The following is a 16,181-nucleotide window of genomic DNA, read 5'->3' as shown; positions in this document are numbered from 1 at the left end:
CTGGAAGATGGTCGTCCACTGATCTGAAATACCTTTTTCAGAGCCTGATGTGCAAGATGCTTTCAAAGTCCCACGTGATATTCCCAACAAACTTTAAATCATGGAGAGAATGAAATATCCAACCTATGTGAACACAAGGAGACTTCTGCCTTGATGAATACACAGAATAAAGGTTTTTAGAAGATGGTATTAATCGACAAGCCAGATAGTGGAGCCAAGTAAAACATAAAATACTTTGCTCAGGGTACTTAATAAAATTAATTTAAAAGGGTGGACTAGTTGTAAACTAGGAATGAGGCTGTTTCCATAATCAGATGCTTGAGAATGTGTTCTGGAGATTGTCAACAGGAATGAGGAAGGAACAAATAAAGCCGAACGATGGAAGGAATGTACCAGAGCTAGGGGCATTGCCACAGGCAAGAGAACTTAATGGGTAAGAATGCAGACGGTAGACTCAGACTTCCAGGTTGCTTTATAGGGACAGAGTGCAAAAAGCATTGCCTGAAACTTGATAAATATTACTGTTTAGGGGTCTAAGAAACAGGACATGTCAACAAGGATGGCACAATTTGAATAGGAAAAGAATTATGTGTGTGTGTATATATATAGAGAGAAAGAAATAGTAGGGAGATAGTAGGGTTTGGGCAGAAGCGGATCTGCTTGCTTTTGGATCTGTGAGTTTCAATCTACCCTGTGTTTTCATTTCCTGTATGCTTAGCTCTGTGCCTGACTCAGGGGTGCTTGAAGGGCACTCACAACACATAGTTTTCAGAGTTGTGTAGCTTTCAGAGGTAACTGTGCATATGGGCTAACAGTTTTGACTTGGGACTCCGACTGTCGAGTTTTGAACTGTCCTGGCACTTACCAGCCTTTCATTTTTCTTCCAAACTCAGCTCTATCATCTGAAAAAAAGGGGGTGAAGCCAACCCCTAAGGTTCTTGAGAGGCTTACAGATCATTTAAGCCAAGGGCTCACCAAAATGCCTGGCATATACAAAGAAAGGTGTAGGGGTAATAATGAAAAATAATAGTAGTAGTATAAATATAAATAAAAGTAGTCATGGTGATACTATTAACATCTGAATTTCTAACCCGGAGGCCAGGTGAGAGGCTCAGGGCAACAGTGTAAATATCGCAGAAGATAACAGAGGTCAGAATGGAGTCACTGCTGTGAATAGTCTTTTCCGTGGGGAGAGTAGAGACATGAGGACTGGAATTTGAGGGGAGGAGAACAAGGGGCCAGTGTTGAGAGCAAATGGGCCAAGAGAACAACGGGGAGAAAAACAAAGGAAAGAATGATGAGAATTGAGGAAAAATGGTGTTTCTACAACAGGGAGCTGATAGAATCTAATGTCACTGAGAGGTTGAAGAAATTGAGACTGAGGCAACATTCTGGAGAAATTTCACCAGGGCAGTTTCTGTACCATTATAGGGTCAGGGATCAGACAATAGATGCATAGAGCAGAAAACACTTTGAGAGGAAAGTTAAATGCATTGGTTGCTAGAAGTGCCACACAGGTCGGAGCAGCAGCCGGATAAGAGGCATCCAGGCTCCACCCATGCATTCAGACCTCCAGAGCATGGCATGTCAGCTGGGCCCCCTGCTCTCCGACCATGGGAGAGGGCTGCCTTTTCTTCCACAGCATACCACCATCATCCTCCCAGCCTCCCTTGAAGCTAGGTGTGGCCAGGTAACCAAGTTATAGGCAGTGGGATGTGAGCTGAAAGATACGCACCACTTTCAGGCCTGGCCCACGGTACTTTTCTGTGGACAGTCCTCCTGCTCGATCTCTATCCCCAGCCAAAGGAGAGGACTCACTAACAGACGCTGCCTTGGTCCCTGAATGACCACATGGAGCATTGTCCTGTCCCTTCCCCACAGCTGTCACTGGACTCTGACGTGAGTGAGAAGTAAAATACTGCATTCGATCACTGATTTTAAAGTCCTTTGTCACAGTGGTTAACCTATCCAGACTAATGCAGTTAATAAGGACTCTGAACCTCTGCTTTTTCATTTGTAAGATAGAGCTAGGAATGGCTACTTACCTGACGATTAGTCTTTCCCTTTATCCTTGCTAATGGGACCCTGATGCCTTTAATTGGCATTCTTCTGCTTTCAGGGAGTCTGAGTCCATCCTCAGCTCTCACCTTGGAATGGGGTGTGTGTGTGTGTGTGTGTGTGTGTGTGTGTGTGTGCACGCACATGGGAATATGGCAATTTACACCCCCACCCCCACCCCCAGCCTGTGAATGATTTAATAATAGGCACAGATCAATGAGTCATGGAGAGCAGCCCTCTGGGAAGCTTCTGGAAAACTTTTCTCATTTTTAAAAAGCAGTTCAATAGTTAGACATTTATCATTTATATCCCTCACACAGTGACAACTCCCCTCCCCCTATCCACTACCCCTCTGACATCGCACAGAGCCTTTACATTTCCACTGTCTCTATTCCTAATGCTGTACTCCGCTTCTTGTAACTGTATATATCAAATTATAGTTGACATTTATTGTTGTTCAGCTTCAGCTTCAGGTGTACAGTGCAGTGATCAGGCATCTACATCGTCCCTGAGGTGGTCTCCCTAACGAGACAAGTGTCCATCGGATACCCTACAAAATCTTTACTATTACATTATCTGGTGCACCTGAAACTAATTTAAATAAATAAATAAATAAATAAATAGAAATAAAAACTTATAGTCACAGACAATAATTTGGTGGTTACCAGAGGGAAAGGAGACAGGGTGGTTAGTAGAAGAGGGTAAAGGGAGTCCAATATATGGTGATGGAAGGAGAACTGACTCTGGGTAGTGAACACACAATGTGACATATTGATGATGGATTATAGAATTGTGCACTTGAAACTAATGTAATTTTACTAACCATCGTCTCCCTCAATAAATTTAATTTAAGAAAAATGACATCCATGTCCCTTTCCTAATTTTGCACATTATTATGTGAGGATGTGATGCCTGGAACTGCAGCAGCTACCTTGTGCTCATTAAGGGAAAAATTTGAAAGCAAAAGTTGAAAGGCTGAAGATGGTAGAATCCCAAGGTTGTGGGGTCAATCCTGGAAGCATCCTACTACCAGAAGTATTTTAGGTGAGACGGTGTTTTGTTTATACCATTCTTAGTTGGTTCTTTTGCTACTCATGTCAAGATGTCCCTACCTGGTATTTTGGTTAGGATTAGCTCAGTGAAGACACAAGAATTGCAAGGTGGTCAAAAATATTATCATCATGAGAACCACCAGGATCCTCATTATGGAAGTCGGGATCCTGACTCCAACCTAGTACTTCAGATCTCATTGTCTCCCTCATCTCAACGAAAAATGAAACCTCTTTCGGACTGTGTGACACGGTGTGTTCCAAGTGATGGGATAACGGCCCGGAGAAAAACAACCAGAGTCATGAGTCTTTTGGAAACTGAGGCTGTGAGGGAGATAGGGTTATTGATGGTACCGGGATGTGTCTTTGCAATAATGAGATATTTGTGGGGTAAAGTGAAACCTTTAGATAACAGGTGTCCTATAAGGGTATCACTGGCTGGATAATATTTAACAAACGCTCCCTCCTTATCACAAGTATTTGAGGCAATAGAATAGAATAGAATATTCATGGCAAGCAGCAGCTGGGGAAAACGTGGAATCCTTTAGGTTATTTCTCGTAATTGATAAATAGGGATGGCTGCAGTGCCTCTCGCCACCCTGCTTCCTTTCTTCCTTCAGCCTGTTCAGAAAGCCGAATGCTGCTTTAAGGAAGATAACTCCAATATAAAGACTGTCTTCATCTCCCTAGAAGCCAACAAATGGAAATCAAATCAGATATGTGTGATGAAGAACGAGATGAAATGAGAGGCTATTTTCTTGCCATTGAATGACCATGAAGATGGCAACAATAACAGTCACGGCATCCCGATGGAGAAGACAAGGGAAGAAAAGGACAGGAATTTTCTTCACCGCACTCCTCTTCATCTGTGTCTTTCATACACACTCTTCTCTTTAAATTTGATGCTTACACCAGCCAGTGAAGTAGCCTCCATTATCCACATTTAACAGACGAGGAAATTGAGTCTCAGTGACGTCGACGGTTTATCTGAGATCACAATAAAAAAGTACAGATGAAGGACGTAAAATCAGGTCCCTGAGTGTAAACACCATGTTTGTTTTTGCTGAAACACATCACCTTTCATTTCTTTCTCTTGGGGATGAGACCTTGGGCCAAAAGACTCAGCAATGACAGTGCTTTCACCCTCTAAGATGCTGACTGAGATATAGGAAGGTGCAGCCATGGGTGTCACACTGTGTAGCTCTGTCTCTGTGTCTCTCTCTCTCTCTCTCTCTCTCTCTCTCTCTCTCTCTCTCTCTCTCTCTCTCCTCTCTCTCTCTCTCAGCTTCTGTTTCTTTCATTTTAGAAGCAAAGAACATTTACTAGATGTGCCTCAAATTTATATTTCAGTGTAATATTTTTTTTCCTCTCTGTTTTGTTTCATATCAGTTGACCCGTTAAAAATAAAAGAAACTAACATGGAAAAACACTCCTGGGCACCTGTGCTATTTACACTAGTCCGATAGAAGTGTTTTCCTAACGTGCATAAACAAAGAAAGGCATTTGTGAATGTCACTGTTCATATATATGCCACAAGTTCTAATTGTACAGAATTGAACATTTTAGCCATGAGGACGTCTCTGTGTCACAAAGCTGGCGTCACATAAAAGTAGGCTTACACACGCTCTCACAACGCAAACTCATTCCCGAACCAAGCCATCCAGTGGCTGTGTGCACAGCTCACTCTGTTCGAACTCTCCTAAGTGTTTCGTTTTTATGGAAAATGGATCAGCTGGGATCCTTTTTCATGCCTCAGACTGGAAACCCAAGTAAACTTCTGAAATGTGCCCCTGAGATGCCCCTAAATGTGCCCTTTCCGCCTGTGTAGCCCCAGCTTTCCTTCCAGAAATATTTACCGCCCCCCACACCCCAACACTCTGGGTTAATGTAGAGCTTCTTCTGCCTCCTTAAATGTACACCTGAAATCAATAAAAAATAAATAAATTTTAAAAAATGCACTCTGCTGGGAAACGAGCAGCACCCTCTCCTGTTACAAACCATCGCTTGCTAATCTCTTTGCCTCCATGACTTTCTGCTGTAACACCTCTCTGCGAATTGTCCCAGTGCACTGTTATCCTTGATGACAATCTGATTTCTGTGAAGCGTTGGATAAACTTACTTCTTGGTATGATCCATTCTTTTCCCCGGCCTCAGTTTCCCCATCGATTAAAATGATGGAAAGTAATAAGACTGAGTTACTTATGTTTGGTCCATTGAAGCCGTTGGAATTTTTCTGGATGGAGTGAATGCAAATTGCCTTGTTATCTCACTGATTAATATCTGTTTGGAAATGCATCTATTAGTGCACAATTAATAATAAGTCTTATAGTTACAGATCACAGTAATTGTTTTTTGTTGTTGTTGTTGTTGTTGTTTTTGTTTTTTTTTTGTTTCCCCTTACCTTCATCCTAGCTTCTCTTCCTGAGTTATAGCTATGTCTGTAGGGGTTAGGAAAACATATTAAAAAATCTAAACAATAGGTTCCTTTCCTAAGCCTTTGGAAATTGATGAATCATCTTACCCTGCTTGCAGCATTCAAACTAATTGTGTGTTTGACACACGGGCAGAAAAGTGGGCTCTTTGAAATTTGAGCCAAGTACACCTCATGTCACCTGGCTGGCGCGTGACCTGTTCCACTTGCCACCTGACCCCCTGAGCCCAACGTCACCTGGAGCCTGAAATCTGGAAGTGGAAAGTCCTTGACTGGAGTCAGCGGAGAGAAAATCATCACCTGCTTGGGCACTAACATGCCCGGTGACTGCGTCACTGTTTGTTAAGTGGGATCAGCTAATAGTTGCACAGCGGCCTTCAAAGTCCCGCCGTGGCGCTGATGAAGTGTCTGTAAATGCTCTCTCTGAGCAAAGACCTTGGACTTTGAATCTCAAGTGCACTGGGAGCATTGGAGTTTGCCGACGGGCTCTCTGGTGGATGCTATTTGGTTAAACTGCAGTGGAAAAGAACTGACTTCGGCTCCACCACATTTCCCCTGAGTCTCTCTGCTCTGGCCACACTCCTGCCTCAGGCCTTTCACACTTGTTGCTCGCTCTGTCTGGACACCTTCCTCCCCTGCCCAGCCTCTGAATTGCACGGCTGGCCCCTGTGTTGCACTTATTATCTACTGACAAATCACCTCCTAAGAGACCTTCCCGACTGCCCTCTTTCTACTTGCCCTGCCTTAGATTTCCTCATAGCACCCGATGCTGTTTTATATATTAATATTTATTTGATTAGTCGTCCATGATTTGTCTTCCCCACCAGAACATAAGTCCCCTGAGGGCAGAAGCCACGTCTCTTTTGTTCACTGTCCTGTCTCCAGCTCCAGGATCTGATCCATGGTAGAGCCTCAAGAAATATTTCTTGAATAAATGAATGAGTGAAGGCATAATTTCCCCTCATTTCAGACAAGTGGAAAACCTGAAAAATGTAATGTGGAAATAAAGAAAAAAATAGAGAGTGAAAAAAGCCAAGTTCAATAGCCATTTAGTAGCAGAGTTAGTATTAACACTTTGACTTCCTAACTCAAAATCAAGGTCTTTTTTGTTGTTGTTACTGTTTTTTATTCTACATAACATGGCTCTCCAAATATTTGGCAACTAAGACGCCCCTTGACTCACCATTTGTTCACCAATCTTGAACAATTTCAGATCTACAGAAATAACTAGATCTTTATGAGGGATAACTACTTATTAACTAAGGTCTTAGTGCATTTATCTGTCTTATTCCTCTTTCAAAGGCAAAAGTGATTGAAAGTTACCTAAGCCATCTATTTCATTTTTAAAACATTTTTGAATATAAATGGTTATAAGCATGTATTCTATAAACGTGGATATACATAAAGGTTAAGTAAAAATTAGTTTGTGATTCCATGCATAAGTAGCCTTTTGGTATATTTTAGTTATATTTAGTAATTGGAATCACGCTGGATGCAAAGTTTTCCAATCTGTGTTTTCACATCTTACAGTTTAGACATGTTCTGACGTCACTAAAACTAACATTGTTTGAGGGGCTGCATATATTCTAATAGCTGATGTGCCATAACTTTATTTAATCGTTTTCTTATTATTGATCATTAAGGTTATAGCCATTGTTTATTTATTGAATTTCTAGGTTTTGGCCCTTTTATATTTCTAGGTTCGGTCTTCACATTTCCATACTTGTCAACACTAGGCAGAGAATGAATTGTCCAAGTTCTTAACTAAAAAAAGACACAGATAATCTAAAAAACCCTGGGTTGAAGCTCAAAGCTGCTCTTTGAATCAGTAAACTGACGAGTTCACTCATTTGCACTTCTAGTCTTTGAGGTTTGACGTGGAAGCCGGGAGCATGGCGCTGGGGGGTGGGGGGTGGGGGTTGGCAGGCACTGGCCAATTTGGGAGCAAATAGAGGCTTGGGGGTGGGCTGTTTACATTTCTGTCCTATGTGTGCGAGTCTGGCCTTTGTGGCAAGGCGGATGAAAAGCCAGACTCACTTTTGTGGCGCCTGCAGACCTCTGCACCTTAATGATACTGGCACAGTTTATACTGGATTTGAGTCAGTGTGACTCAGCCCCTGAGTGAAACTTAGCAGCTCTGCAAGGCCAGGGTTTGGTCCTACCTCCCATGACAGTGGGGAAGGGAAGGGCCACAAAGGACCTCTCGGTCTGAGAAAGAACCCTGTGTTCAAACAGAATGTGCCTTGACCCAGTGGGATAGCCCGGCCATCATCCTGGTTAGGGATGGCTTTGCTGCATACCTACCATGCTTGTAATGCTCCAATCAACACTACCTCTCCCTGTAGCCTTGCATCAGTAAGAATCGCTACCATTGATGGAGCACCTCCTACGTGCCAGCATGCTATGCCAGGTGCTTTCAAAAGGCCGTCTTCTTTAATCCTCAAAATAAGTCCTGAAGGCAAGCATTATTGGCTGCATTTTTCAAGTAAAGACACTGAAACTCAGAGAGGTGAAGGGAGCTGCCCCAAGTCACAGAGCTGAGATTTTAAACTGAGCTATTTGACTTCAAAGCCCAGGTATTACTGAACCCCTCTGGTTCTGCAGCATAGAGGTCTTTTCTTCTGCTCGGTTCCTGTGATTCTTGGGACAGGCGTCCTGGGATCTACTGTATCAGACTTATCCATTCAACCACCATTCCATTTACGGGTCCCTTAATGAGCTCTTCCTCTGTATCAGGCTCTCTGCTAGTTTCCACTGAGAGAGTTGAATAAACTACTTTGCCTGTCTTAAAAGAGGAGGGTAAACAAATACGAAGGAGAAGACACTGGGATATTTAAGTCTCCATCCTTCGTACCTGGGATACTGTATTACACAGGAACTAGCTCATCATAGAAACTCAATAAATATTTGTGGAAGAAAAGAAGGAATGGAAAATAGGTGACAGATCGTAAAGCACTTCAAGTCTGGTCTGGAGATGCGGCATCTATTCTCAGCTTTACTCTGTATTTGCTGCACAACCTTTGGGAGCGATGTGGAGGTTCTCTGAGGCTGCCTCTTTATTTGTAGAAGTGGGATGATTATCGGATTTTACTCACAGGGTTATTGTGGATCCACTGGATCAGAGGATCAACTATGGGTATTTGAGCTACTGAAAAATGTAAACTCCATCTTTCAGAGAACTATAATATTTGTCCAACCAGCCAATATTTATCGTGTCCCGCATGCCAGGTGTTGAACGAAGGGCTTCACAAATGCCATACATTTGTCTGTGCAATACTGACACTGGATTGATGTGAACAGTTGAGATGGCGTGCCTGAGATGTCACAGCAAGTGAGGACTGACCAGCAGTCAGGGCCCCATCAGCCTGATGCTGCTACCCCAGCTGTCGTGACTGATTGGCTCCAGTGGCATCATATGAAAGTCATCCCACCAAAGACATTTTTCTAGGAACAGAAATGACAGAGTGGTTCTCACAGCCACATGCTGAGTAAGAATCAGCCACAGGAAGTCCGTTCACTGACTAGAAGTCAACCCAGGCTGCAGAGCTTTGCAAACCCAGAAGTCTGTCCCCTGCAGGGTTTCACCTTCCACATCCTTGCAGTTCTGAATCCAAGGCCATCTTGTTTCAGCTCTGTCTGCTCTGTCTCTGCATATTTTTTTGGGGGGAGGGAAGAATCTGTGCCTGTTGTGTATGAAATTCCACCCAGGCGCCCAGAGCGTTTGGGAGCATGGTGGAATCCTGAGAACTTTGCATTAAAACAGCTTCCTGCTGATACTACATGTGAGGTCTTTTCTGGCTCACAACCTTTTTCCTTCCTTCCTTCTTTCCTTCCTTCCTTCCTTCCTTCCTTCCTTCCTTCCTTCCTTCCTTCCTTCCTTCCCTCCTTCCTTCTTTATTTCTTTGTTTCTTTTAAAATTAAATGTATTAGGGGTAAACTTGGTTAATAATATTATATGGTTTTCAGATGTACAATATTATAATTCGACATCTGTGTGTTCTATGGCATGTTTCACACCAGAAGTCTAGATTCCTTCAGTTAATGTTTATTGCACCATTATTTACAACAACCAAGACATGGAAACAATCTAAGAGTCCATTGATGGATGACTGAATAAAGAAAATGGGAAACACACACACACACACACACACACACACACACACACACACAATGGAATACTACTCAGCTATAAAAAAGTTAAAATATTGCCATTTAAGACAACATGAATGGATATTGAGAATATTATGTTAAGTGAAATAAGTCACACAGAAAAGAACAAAAACATATGATTTCACTCATGTGAGATATAAAACAAACAAGAAACAAAACATAGATACAGACAATAGAATGGTGGTTATCAGAGGGGAAAGGGTGTGTGTGTGGGGGGAGTGGGTAAAGGCGGTCACACCCTTTTTTCTCAAACCTTTGCAACCCCTTCTTGACTGATTCCCCTGCTCCTGTGCCCCTCTGCTTCAGCTCACCCTCCATATTTGCTGCCCAATGTTGTATTGGTCTTTGTTGGACACAGCAGAGCATTCTCACCTTTTGTCTGGCTTTTACGATGCCAAAGAGAATCACAACACTCATCGATTTCATCTCCTGTTCTCAAACCCACCCTTACCCCAGCCCATTCCAGCATGCCCAAGCCTCGTGCTGGTCCGGGAATTCTCCATGGCTTTTCCCAGATGTCTCTGTGTATTCTGTTATCTGGGTCTGGACTCCCCTTTTCCATTGTGCTTGGTAATCTGCTATTTGTTCAAGGCCAAATTCAGGCATCAGTTGTTGGTGTAGGACATTCCAGGGGGCACTGCCGTGCTTCCTCCTTTGTTTTCTTGTGGTGCAAATTGCCTCAGTCAGTTCTGATGCGTCTTCCATTTCATTGCTGCTAGTTCTACAGGGTGTCTGTAAGGACAGGGATGACGTCACACTCATTTTCATATGCTTAGTACACACCAGTACAATTCAATTGAATCAAGAGTCTCAGAGATGAAGAGTAGCTGACAATACATAATTGCATAAAACTTGGGAAAGAATCTGATTGTCTTCAGCAATTCTTAAAGAGTAAAGAAGGATGACTTTATTTTTAGTATGGTCTTCATGTTGGGTTTTAAAAGATAAGGTTTAGGACATCAGAATACCCAAAGCAAAACAACCAAAAAAGTGCAAATAAAAAATTTTATCCTGGTCTCTCCCTAGGACTTTCCAAGAAATCAGATTCTAATTATATATTTAATTAACCTCCATCCCCAATGGTTTCTTTTGATGACTTTTTGTTTGAAGGGCTTACAACATTGAATAGTCTTGAAACTGTGACTGATGTTGGCTTAGTTAGATTGATTGCCTGATTTTCTAGGATTAATGACCATTAAGATTTCTTCATTAGATTTCCTGCTGCCCCCTCCTCAGTTCCTCCACCTCCGTGTCCTACCAACCTCTTGGCACCTGGTCACACCACTAACAAGAGGAGGAAAGGAAATGGAGGAGGAAGTGGAAACAGGACAAAGAATGGTGATACTTCTGAATTACTTTGTATAATTCACAACAAACCGAATTTTATTGTTGAGATCAGTTGTTTTTCAAGTGTCTTGTTACTTACTACTAAATTGCTTTTCTTTTTTTTTTTTTTTTCAATTTTATTGGGGAATACTGGGGAACAGTGTGCTTCTCCAGGGCCCATCAGCTCCAAGTCGTTGTCCTTCAGTCTAGTTGTGGAGGATGCAGTTCAGCTCCAAGTCCAGCTGCCATTTTCAATGTTTAGTTGCTGGCAGCGAAGCCCACCATCCCATGCGGGAATCGAACCAGCAACCTTGTTATTGAGAACTTGCATTCTAACCAACTGAGCCAGCGGCAGCTCAGCGGCAGCTTGTTGTCTTCAATCTAGTTGTGGAGGGCGCAGCTCACTGGCCCAGGTGGGAGGCGAACTGGCAACCCTGTTGTTCAGAGCTCGCGCTCTAACCAACTGAGCCAACCGACCGGCCCTGAAGTGCTTTTTAAAAGATGTTTAAAATTTACACGTTGAGTACAAATGAGTGAGAATGGCCAGGTCCCTGCGCTTGGGACAGCATTAGATATTCTCATTTTATTTTAAAGAAATAAGCAAAACTCCTATCTAACTGCTTTAATGTTGATCTATTTGATTACTCATGAGGTTAAGCATTTTTTTTTCATATCTTTCTTAGCCAGTTGTGTTTCCAATTTTATAAATTGTCAGTTCACATTGAAATAGGTTGTAGTACGATACTTAGATCATTGTCTTTGGAGATTTGCAGCTAAAGGAGATCTCAGAACACACCAGAGTTGCACTGTAGTGGATGTGGGTAAAATTATTATTCTCAGCTATGAAATCTGCCCTCTAAAAGTATCTGCCCTCTCAGAATGGAACCACGGTCATTATGCTCATCCTAGGTGCTAGAACAGTATGTTAATGACCTAAAGATACTCAAGACATGGTTCCTTAACTGCAGGAGCTCACAACTGCATAGGAAGAAACACCAGAATCATCCATTACCGTATATTATGATAGGTGCTAGGATGGAGCACCTATCATAATATACGGTCATGGAGTCTAGGAAAAGGTCATCTAAATAAGATCCACAGTGTATGGAAGCATAAGGCCCCAAATAAGGCAGAACTATACTCGTAAATAATGTAGGAAGTCAGGAACCAATGAAGTAGAATCTTCAGGACTTGGGAATGGAGGTTGAAACTGTGTTGACTTCCAGATTTGTACATACAACTTATTCTTTTTTTTTTTTTTTTAAATTTTTATTTATTTATTTATTTTTTTAATTAGTTTCAGGTGCACAAGACAAAGCAAAACTTAGACGTTTATCATTTATATCCCTCACACTGTGTGAACCCCCCTCCCCCATCCACTATCCCTCTGTACGTTCCCAAAACCTCTCACCTTCCCCTTATCCCCACCCCCCCGCCCCTCTAGCAACCCTCTGTTTTTCCTCCATGTTTCCAAAACTGTTTCTGATTAGTTCATTCACTTATCCTTTTCTTTAGATTCCGCATATAAGTGAGATCATATGGTATTTGTCTTTCTCTTTCTGACTTATTTCACTTAACATAATGTTCTCTAGGTCCATCCATGTTGTTGCAAATGGTAAGATTTCTTTCTTCTTTATGGCTGCGTAATACTCCATTGTATAAATGTACCACAGTTTCTTAATCCAGTCATCTACTGATGGGCATTTTGGTTGTTTCCAGGTCTTGGCTATTGTATATAGTGCTGCAATAAACATAGGAGTGCATAAAGATTTTTGAATTGGAGTTTTGGATTTCTCCGGATAGATACCTAGGAGTGGGCATACAACTTATTCTTAACTCCCTTTATCTGCCCCTTCCCCACATATGTGGCAGGAAGGATTTTGTTGTTTTGGCAGGAATTAGGCAGGAATTTGTTGTTTAGAACAGGCTTTGTTCTTTTCTATTATATAACACCTATTGAAATAGAGTTTATTTATTTATTTATTTATAGCACAGAAACAAATCAAAGTTATCGATGATAAGTGATATTGTTATTAGCAAAGATATTTAAACAAGAGTTTGTGGGCCTTCCAAGGCTCTATTCTAGAGTTGACCTGCAACTAGAAGAAAACATAAATTTTAGACAGTGAAGAGGCAAGAAGGTGCTTCCACAGTGGTCTGAGTTTTTTCACCCACAGTGGTCAAGGAGGGAAATACTGTCCAACGTGTTTTATATACGAGTATCTCTCCTACATGTCCCACTTCCTTCTTGCAATAGGAGGAGGCTCAGGGAAACTGTTTACACAAGCAACAGGGGTAGTCCATGATGGAGCTGAGATTCCAGTGTAAAGCCCTGTAATGGGCACCATCTTGAATTTGGGGTGGGGGAAGCAGGGGGAGTGTTAGAGCAGATAATCTTCAAGGTCCATTTACACCCTTTTGAAAGATGCATACTCCACAGAGAAAGTCTAAGGACAGAAATTACATCAGTTCTTCTCTTTATTTGTGTAACTCACTAAATCTCTGTCATCTTTCTTTTACTGTCATTATGCTGATTTTTCATCAAAGAAATTTCAAGACTTTTTTCTGTTTTTCTGTGTTTTTTTTTCCCTCTGTGTTTTTTTTTCCCCCTGAACAGGCCAATTAAAGACAGTGTAAAATACATTATCAAAATAAAGAACTTAGCCTACTTTTCTGTATTTTCAGGCTTCTATTCATCTTCTTTTGTCTTTGACCTCTTACTTCAATTAATTTCAAATGCACGTTACCAGGAATTGCTAACCCACCTTATCATCTGCTTATTACCATTCAGATTTTAGGAACTGACTCATTGGTTAATCCCACCCAATCAGCAAAAGGCTAGACTATCACTGCTGCTCCAGCAAATGAACGGGTGAAGTAAGAAGATTTGTGGTTCTTTGTCTGTCCCCATTGCTAGTCATCATGTCAAGGCAGGATGTGCCACATGTGTCTAAGTGAAAAGATGACAAAATGACATTTTCTGGAGCAATTTTCTTATTTTTTAATGAACCCAAGTATGGAGTTAAATTCACTAATTACTTTGCAGAGAATGATTAAGAACAATGATTAGTTTCCTAGAAAAGATGTTGTTTTAATTATACTTTCCTTTTTTGTTTTAATAACTCATTCTGTATTGGATATGAGCTAAAAGACCTTTCCAGTAGTTTCCTTAGAAACATTAATAGACTTTACCAGTTTTTTTTATAGCCATTTTGTAATGATGGAATTAGTACGTATATTTGTTTGTACAGTGTAATAGTTACACCACAGCCTTCAAAGTTTAATTGTTTTGGTTTAATTCCTCACTGTGCTACTTAATGGATTGTTTTAAATTAATCAATAATCAACCTCAGTATTCTTATCTATAAAATGCAGATAATGATAATACATATCTCATAGAGTTCCTGTAATACTTGTAACACACACACACACACACACACACACACACACAAATAAGCACAAAAGAATACATATTTGAAGGATACTTATCAAGTCAATGCAATCCAGGACACATCTAGGAAGGCGGAAGTCGAAATAAAGCTTCTGTGTTTCAGTAATTGAAGATTTAATGAAGACCTACTGTGTGACAGTCTATAGTCTTACTAGATGAATGAGTCATAACTCTTGCCCTCAAGGAGTTTAAATTCTAGCAGGAAAGACAAGCTACAAAATTTTACAAGAAGCAGTAGTAAGAGAATAAAAGAAGAATGGGAAAATGTAAGGAGAAGGAAGAAAAGGGAAAAGAAAATGGGGAGGGTGATTGACAAGTGGGAGGGGTAGAAGAGACTCAGCCCTTGGAGTTTGTTTTGTTTTAGGAGAAGACACATTTTCCACTTACATGAGAAATCATGATTCCAGACTAAAAATTTGACTTTAATTGAGTTGAAGAAACCATGATTGAAAAGTTTCTACCTGTTCGTTATGTTGATAGTAGCAACAACCTACATCTACATTCCTAGCTATCAGGCACTGTGCTAAGAGTTTTATACGTAATAACTCATTTAAACCTCACAACAACTAAGAGAAAGTTTCCATTATTTCTCCTTTTACAGATGAGTAAACTGAGACTTAAATATACTAACCATCTTTGTGAAAGAAAGCAGTTCAGTGAGGACAGAATATGATTTTAGGAAGTGGGAGTTGAGTATCCAACAGAGCGGAAGTTCAGAGTGAGTTGGGGCAAGTAAATGTAATACCCTCACAGAATCCTTGAAAATATCGGGAAGATCCCTAGAACTTCCCCAGAACTTGGAACACTTATTCATGACATTTGATTCTGTGTTAAGGGAAGGATATTTTGGAGACAAGCTGGTTGTACAAACCATTATAACACAGCTTAACATAGAACTTGACAATGGAAAACCCAGGGAGCTAGACAGCTACAAATGAGGAAGGCTTAGCCCAGCCTGGACAGTTAGAGAAGACGTCCTTCGGAAAATGGCCTTGGATGAAATTTAAAGGATGAGTGGGGACGCTCCAGGCAAAGAGAGTTAGTGAGGCTAGGAGGGCATGCAGGTGGAATGGACAGTGTACACAAAGGCATAATGTGAAACAGCCTGGTGTGCTGGAAACCATAATTAGGCAGGCAAAATGAGCATGACTAAATGAATTGTATAAAGCTGGACTATACATTCACGGGAGGATCCAGAGAGCCTCATTCACGTTCTAATTACTTGTTATTTTCTAGAAAATTCAGGCAACTTCTTTCTCTGCTTTCCTGTCTCAGCAAAAGGTAGTTGGGGGTGGGGGGAGAAGGTGATATGAGGCATAAGTACTCTCAAAGGAAGTGAAAAAAGTAAGTATTTAAAAATCAGACATAAATAATTTAAAACAATAGCACTGTGGCCATATAGACAGGGACAGACAGCAGAACTGCTGCTTCACCAGCAGTATAATGATATGCTCTCGCCCAGTGTGAGTTATGGACTGGATGTTAAGTTTGGATTAGATCTAGAGGTTGGGACCTCCACGATGGGATTGGTGTCCTTATAAGAAGAGAAAGAGTCCAGAGTGCTCTATTTATATCTATCTATCTATCTATCTATCTATCTATCTATCTATCTATCTATCTATCTATCTCTATCTCTATTTCTCTGTCTCAGCCATGTGAGGACACAGCAAGAAGGCAGCTGCAATATTGTGATTTA

This window comes from Rhinolophus sinicus, chromosome 6 (assembly GCF_057876585.1).
Source record: "Rhinolophus sinicus isolate RSI-liver-muscle chromosome 6, RSI-T2T, whole genome shotgun sequence".
In the NCBI taxonomy this organism is placed as follows: Eukaryota; Metazoa; Chordata; class Mammalia; order Chiroptera; family Rhinolophidae; genus Rhinolophus; species Rhinolophus sinicus.
This window is presented reverse-complemented; position numbering follows the sequence as displayed.